At 44.1% G+C, this 7,442-nt stretch overlaps 1 long non-coding RNA gene across 1 annotated transcript in view; it reads left to right on the top strand.

Moving 5' to 3' along the window:
* The first annotated feature begins 245 nt into the window (after positions 1–245).
* Positions 246–7,442, top strand: part of LOC147020114 (uncharacterized) — a 63,189-nt gene continuing 55,992 nt past the window's right edge. The window contains exon 1 of the long non-coding RNA XR_015061642.1: positions 246–363. This is a non-coding gene — a long non-coding RNA (uncharacterized LOC147020114). The remainder of the gene's footprint in view (positions 364–7,442) is intronic.

Raw genomic sequence — 7,442 nt, 5'->3', positions numbered from 1 at the left:
TTGATATTGCGCGTCAATGTGAAGAAAAAAAATGGAGAAAATAAAGTCAAAGAAATTATTGTGAGTAATCTTCTAAACACAATTTTATTTATTACTGAACACCACGGAACTATTAGATCAAAATGGCGATGTTTATTTTTGCTTAAAAATAAATCGTTCTTTGTCAATACTAAATGTGTGAGATTTTTAAATAAATAATTTCAAGAAAAAAAAAAGATAGCTCCAGCGAACTATACCGCTAAGGTTGTTTGCGTTGATCAAATTCTCCTGAAGAGAACTTGACTGAATCGGGAATGGATTTCTTCATCATTTTTTTGTTTCCCGATTTGAAGGAAACTTGATACTGCACACCGCAGGAGAATGGTGAGTAAGGTGGGCCGAAAATGTTTGTGCTATCGTGTACTGTTTTGACTGCATTTCAGGAACATACATATATACATACAAGATGGGAGTTTTAGTAATATAATATATAGATAACATATGGATGGAATCCGTGTTTGTTTATCAACAGTACATGATTAAAATAAAACCTCGGCCGACAGGTTGACTTTGAGGTATCCACACTCACCTCCAAGTTTTCGAGCCAGGTTTGAATCTTGGCCTAGCTATAAATTGGCATCCTGGGTTTGAATCTTGGCCTAGCTATAAAATGTCATCCTGGTGTTTCGTCCTAGGAAAGGTGGAGTGGGGGAGAGAGGAAAGAGAGGGGTGAAGGAGGGGAGAGGGGTGAAGGAGGGGAGGGGGGAGAGGGGTGAAGGAGGGGAGGGGGAGAGGGGTGAAGGAGGGGAGGGGGAGAGGGGTGAAGGAGGGGAGGGGGAGAGGGGTGAAGGAGGGAGGGGGAGAGGGGTGAAGGAGGGGAGGGGGGAGAGGGGTGAAGGAGGGGAGGGGGAGAGAGAGGTGAAGGGGAGAGGGGTGAAGGAGGGGAGGGGGAGAGGGGGTGAAGGAGGGAAGGAGGGAGGGGAGAGGGGGTGAAGGAGGGGAGGGGGGAGGGGTGATGGAGGAGGGGGAGAGGGTGATGGAGGGGAGGGGGAGATGAAGGAGGGGAGGGGGGAGAGGGTGAAGGAGGGGAGGGGGAGAGGGGTGAAGGAGGGAGGGGGAGAGGGTGAAGGAGGGGAGGGTGAGGGGTGAAGGAGGGGAGGGGAGAGGGGTGAAGGAGGAGGAGGGTGAGGGGTGAAGGAGGGAAGGAGGGGAGGGAGAGGGGTGAAGGAGGGGAGGGGAGAGGGGTGATGGAGGGGAGGGGAGAGGGGTGATGGAGGGAGGGGAGAGGGTGAAGGAGGGGAGGAGGAGAGGGCTGAAGGAGGGGAGAGGAGAGGGTGGGGGAGAGGGGTGAAGGAGGGTGAGGGTGAAGGAGGGGTGGGGGTGAGGGGTGAAGGAGGGGTGGGGGGAGAGGGTGAAGGAGGGTGGGGGTGAGGGGTGAAGGAGGGTGGGGAGAGGGGTGAAGGAGGGGGGGGAGAGGGGTGAAGGAGGGGGTGGGGAGAAGAGGGGTGAAGGAGGGAGGGGGAGAGGGGTGAAGGAGGGGGAGGGGAGTGGGGAGGGGTGGGGAGAGGGGTGAAGGAGGGGAGAGAGGGGTGAAGGAGGGGAGGGGAGAGGGGTGAAGGAGGGGAGGGGGAGAGGGGTGAAGGAGGGGGAGAGGGGTGAAGGAGGGGGGAGAGGGTGATGGAGGGGAGGGGGAGAGGGTGAAGGAGGAGAGGGGTGAAGGAGGGGAGGAGGAGAGGGGTGAAGGAGGGGAGGAGGAGAGGGGTGAAGAAGGGGAGGGGGAGAGGGGTGAAGGAGGGGAGGGGAGAGGGGTGAAGGAGGGAGGGGAGAGGGGTGATGGAGGGGAGGGGAGAGGGGTGATGGAGGGGAGGGAGAGGGGTGAAGGAGGGGAGGGGGAGAGGGGTGAAGGAGGGGAGGGGGAGAGGGGTGAAGGAGGGGAGGGGGAGAGGGGTGAAGGAGGGGAGGGGAGAGGGGTGAAGGAGGGGAGGGGTGAAGGAGGGGGGAGGGAGAGAGAGGGATAGGTCGGATGGGGGTGCAGGGGGAGGGGCAGTGAGGAAGAAATGTCCTTCTGTGTCCACCCCACTCCTCTTTACTCCATTATTTGTCCAATTCTCCCTCTATTTTGTCCTTCAACTCCACTGTTGGTGTCCCCACCCTCTCCCTATTGTTCCTTTTGTCCTGATCCATTTCATGTTCTTGCTGCTCTTCCACAAGCCTTGACTCTATATATACACAAGGAAAAAGACATAAAATGTCATAGTCCCCGTTGTTTTAGTAATTTTGCTGTTCCGAGTTAAATGGCGAGCCCATATTTATTTACAATTAAAATGGCTGCCAGTCGGCCATCTTTGATCCGATCGCAAAATAAAGTTAATGAAAGTCTATGCCACTGTGTACTTTGCTTATGCCACGCTTGAACAAAATCGGACCATACATGTCCAAGAAATGGTTGGGGACAAATTTAAGTAACAAAATGGCTGCCAGTCGGCCATCTTGAATATGATCTTTGGGAAAAAAAACATGACATGCATATGTAAGCCATCATTCATCATCTGTTTGCCAAGTTTGAACAAGATCGGTAAATGCATGTCCGAGAAATAGTTGAGGACGTGTTCAATACCGGGTTTTCTTCAACTAAAATGGCCGCCAGCCTACCAGTCGGCCATCTTTGATTAGATCGCAAAATAAAGTGAAGTGCACATGTATACCATTGTGTACTTTGATTTTGCCAAGTTTGAACAAAATCGGGCAATTCTTGCCTGAGAAGTGGTTGGAGTCACATTTAAGTAACAAAATGGCAACCCATCGGCCATCATGGATTTGGTCTCGAGAAAAAATGATGTGAATATGTAAGCCATCATTCATTATCTCTGAGCCAAGTTTGAACAACATCGGTAAATGCATGTTGAGAAATGGTTGAGGACGTGTTCAACGTCGGGTTTTTTGCAACTAAAATGGCTGCTAGTCGGCCATCTTTGATTGCATCACAAACCAAAATGACGTGCTAATGTATACCCTCATTTGTTGTCTTTGTGCCAAGTATGAATAAAATTGATCCGTACATCTCCGAGATATGGTTGCGGATGCATGCAAGCACGGACACGAAAATCGAGACGAAATCCATAAGCCCCCGTTTTGGACTAAATCCAATGGGGGCTAAAACGTCATTGGTTGGCAACCATTTTGGAGGCTTCATAGGCCAGATAGTCTCTTTCTGTGTTGAAGTTTCTTGGAAGGGGAGTCGTCTATTATATATTGTGAAACGTGGTGTCTGTCTGTCCATACATTCGTCTGTCTGACTCCCATTTATGGTGGCCGCTTCTCGTGCTGCATTGAAAAGCTCAACATTCACTTTTGAAATGACGAGAGAACAAGCATGCGTAATGTCGATGCCAAATTTCATTTCGCAACTCGGATATCTTGCGATCTTTTGAGACAAATCCAACCTCCGTTGCCCTATGTTGCACCACCATTTTGTGGTGGATGATATAAGTAGCTCAGTGTTGGTTCTGAGTGAAACCAAGAGTGCAACACAATTGAGCTTTTTTAAAGTCCATGAAATATTATTTAAATTGATAGATTAACTTAAACCTTTCCCAAAACTGGGGACGGATACTTTTGCTAGCTTTTCCCATCACCTGGGAAAGGTACTCTTCCGAGTCATTTCATATTTTACTTGTCTGACTGAAATTTTATTTTTCAGTTGTTTATTTAGTTTTGTTAATCGCAAAACATTTTTCGTAATTGGTGTTACAAGGTTGTTAGTCCTTGAAATAATGGATGGTTTAACACTTTAACAAGGGCATACCCATTGTGATGTGACATCATAAAGGTGAGCACAGTGTCACAAATGAACATACGAACACAACGATAACATTGAAGAAAATGCTTTAAATGTTTAATTATGCTTGTGTTTTTGAAGTGTACTAATTTATACATTTTGCCAAAATCAGGGTCTGTTAGGTACTAAACATTGTTGAAAAAGATGGATATCAATAAGGTATTTTCGGTGTAGTTTCTGTTATTGTCATTTTAATTTCCTGAATGATGTGGATGCAGAAAAAGGTAATACATAATTAAAATGTTACAATTTGATTTTGTAACTCCACCAACTTTTCAGTTTGTTGGGATTTTGTAATGATGATTATGAGTGATGCCATGTTGTTGGTAATATTAATTATCTTTTGTTGGTCTGGTCCTTTTTGCATCATGCTTTTAAACTATCCATTGAAGAAAGAGAGCAGACTGTGTTGTAACATAAGTTAACCATTGCTTAGTACACAACAAATCCTGAGTTGTTATCCCATCTTTTGAACATTTAATTATTTGTCTTCAAGCAAAACAAATCAAAATATGTTCGTGAATCGTAAACATTCTGAAATGATAAACAATTAAATATCCTCGCAATGCTCCGCAAGATTATATTTTTCAATGCAATGTAATTTTTTTGTCAACCTCACCCCCCCCTCCCCTTTCACCTCCCCGCCACCCCCACAAACCTAAAATCCTGGATCCGCCCCTGTACAGTATTGTGTTTTCGTCCCTCTCCCTCACCCAGCTTTTGGTTTATCCATGACATTGCTCTTTCTTCCCTAGTTTTCCCTTCCTCTTCTTTCAAATCCCTTTCTTGTAAAAATAAAAAGCTGGATATATTTCAACTCTTTAATTACTTCCTCCCTGGAATCTCTCATTGTTCTCCTGTACTCTGTTGTCTCCACTACCCTGCTGTTGGAGTGTTTCCACACGAGTCATAGTGTTATATGTGTTGTTTCTTCTAACTTTTCCAAGAGCCTCGACTTTCCATACAAAACAGTATATTATTGTCAATTGGACCTCTGTGACTGTGCCACATTTCTGCCTCCTGATGACAGACACACCACACCCAACTCAATGCAGTATCCTTATTGGTGTTACACAATCACACAATAATAACTGGAGAGTTCATAGCACATCTTACCCCATGCAGTCTTGAGAAAAAGGACACCTATGAAGTCTTTTGAACTCTTGCTTTGCACATTCGAGCAAAATCGATATTTGCTTTCTTTGTGAAATGTGAATAACTGACGCAATGGCAACCATACAAAGCCGATGGGTCAAACAGAAGAGTACAGAGCTGAACTTTCTGCCAACCGTGCCCACAGATTGCACGGCACATTTGATTGGTTGAGGCGGCATAAAGTTTTGCCCAAATACTGCTAATTTGAAGGTTTCTTAAAGTGCAAACCAGATGTTTTGTGTTCTACAGTGTTCAAGTACATAATTAGATTTAAATAAAATCTAACTTTTACAGGCTGCAGAAAAAAACATTCATTTGGAAGTTTACCGCCGTTGAGACACTATCTTTTACACCACATTACTTAACACGTTATATTAGTTATTCGTGCCTGCTGTTTGTGACCTTTATGACGTCCTTAAAAACAGTAAGCTTCCTGTTTGGAATGATTTTCAATTTTGTTTGACTACCAGACCGGCAGACAGACAGAAACCTTACTCCCCTGTGCGCACGTGCATGTTCACTCGGGACGAGATTCCATACAATTTCTAAATTCAGAGCCCAAGTTCCGCTAAAGTACAAATTCGTGTTCTACAGTGTTCAAAATATAAAATTTAATGAAAATTCGGTAGTTCTATCATAGACTAATGTCTGTCACGCAGACAAGGATGAACCAATGGCTTAATCCTGCATTGCGCTCCACACACGGGGTAATAACGTGTCAACACAACACACAAAAAACAATTGAGAGTACCCCTCACCCTATCTTTTTACTTTCTCTGCCATTGTTTTAAGCACTGAGTACACAAATGAGGACACTTCACGTTGCTGTTGTTTGTCAGAGTGAAGAATACATCAATGAGTGGAGCCTGCGGGGTTTAAGTGGGTGGGGAGGGTGTTTGTGAGTGATCGGGTTTGTTGAGCAAGTGTGCGGTGGTTTGAAGTCTGGTGTTTTTTTAGGGTTGGATCTTCTTTCAGAATGTGTTTTTTAAGAGTTGCATTTGTTTAAAAGGGTTAGTGATATCTTATTTAATTAATCGATAAACTACTATAATAGAGCCATTTATCTGTGTGTCTGTGTGACGCCATTCTTCTCAGAGATGGCTGAATGTATACCTGAATGTATCTTCATCAAAATTTCAGAAGTTCATGTTTGAGCCATGAGGAGTGTTTTTAGCAAAAAAGAATACATTGAAATTTTTTAAGAAAAATAAGTTTTTTTTTTTTTTAATTTGCTCTTTAGTGACTAAGCCTTTATAGCAACGTGAAAGTCAATATTAAATGATCCCCAACCACATTCCTTAGTAGGTGTAGGGAAGTATTTTAGATCCCCATAAAAATAGACCGAGCGATACTGGGCACCGCTGAGTACTCCTGCTAGTATATAACACAGCAATAGATGCTTATAGATGAGCAAACAACAGGAGGCAATTATGGATCAGCAGACAAAATGGGGGCAAAAGGAAAACAGTGCAACAACAGCAAAAGGATTCACTGCAGAAAAAACAAAGGATATAATGTTCTTTCACACGAGCAAACCATTGTTCACTTCATACGGGCTTTGATCAAACTCCACACAGTCACAGCACATCAACCTGCCATTTCCTTCTTCCCTTATCTCTTCATTCCTTCCCACATCAATCTTTCATATAGTCTCCCTCACACCAGAAAACCACATCCCTCCCCTACATTTATATGTATATATATATGTATATATATATATATATATATATATATATATATATATATATATATATATATATATATATATATATATATATATATATATACATACATATACATACAGGGTGTACCCCAAAAAATACAACTTTTCATCTGCAAAGAGGATGGTCATAACATATTTTTAAAAAAGATATATGGCTGGATAGAAAGCTGAAAGGTTGAAGTTTATTGTACCAATGTCAAAATTGCCACCAAAACTTAAATTTTGGTATAGAATCGTCATTTTCTTTTTGACCACATGTTCGACACAGGCTCCATGTTGTCCGATCACTGCCTGCAAACGCGTTGTCATGTTCTCCATCACTTTGGGAAACGTTTCCTAAGGAATGTTCTGGATTTCTCGGTGGATGTTTTCCTTCAGCTGATCAAGAGTCTGAGGCCTAGGGTTTCCATAGATCCTGTCCTTGAGATACCCCCACGAGAAGAAGTCTGGAGGAGTAAGGTCAGGGGAATACGGTGGCCACTCAACGTCTTCGTAGAGGGAGATAAAGCGGCCCTCAAAATGTTGGTTGAGAAAACGCCACGTTTCCCTGGCTGTATGGGGCGGTGCCCCATCCTGCTGGAACCACTGGGTTCTCATCTGGATCAGGTTGTTTCTCCTACGGGCCTGAGTACGTAGCCCAGGCAGATAGAATTCCTGAATCATTTCGTGATAGTTCCTCTGGTTTACCGTGCAAGTGCGTCCCTGGTCATCTTCAAAGAAGTATGGACCAATTATCCCATACCAACC

The sequence above is a fragment of the Eptatretus burgeri genome, chromosome 9, assembly GCF_056783735.1.
Source record: "Eptatretus burgeri isolate ZD-2024b chromosome 9, Ebu_testis_v1, whole genome shotgun sequence".
Taxonomy (NCBI): Eukaryota; Metazoa; Chordata; class Myxini; order Myxiniformes; family Myxinidae; genus Eptatretus; species Eptatretus burgeri.
This window is presented reverse-complemented; position numbering and strand designations above follow the sequence as displayed.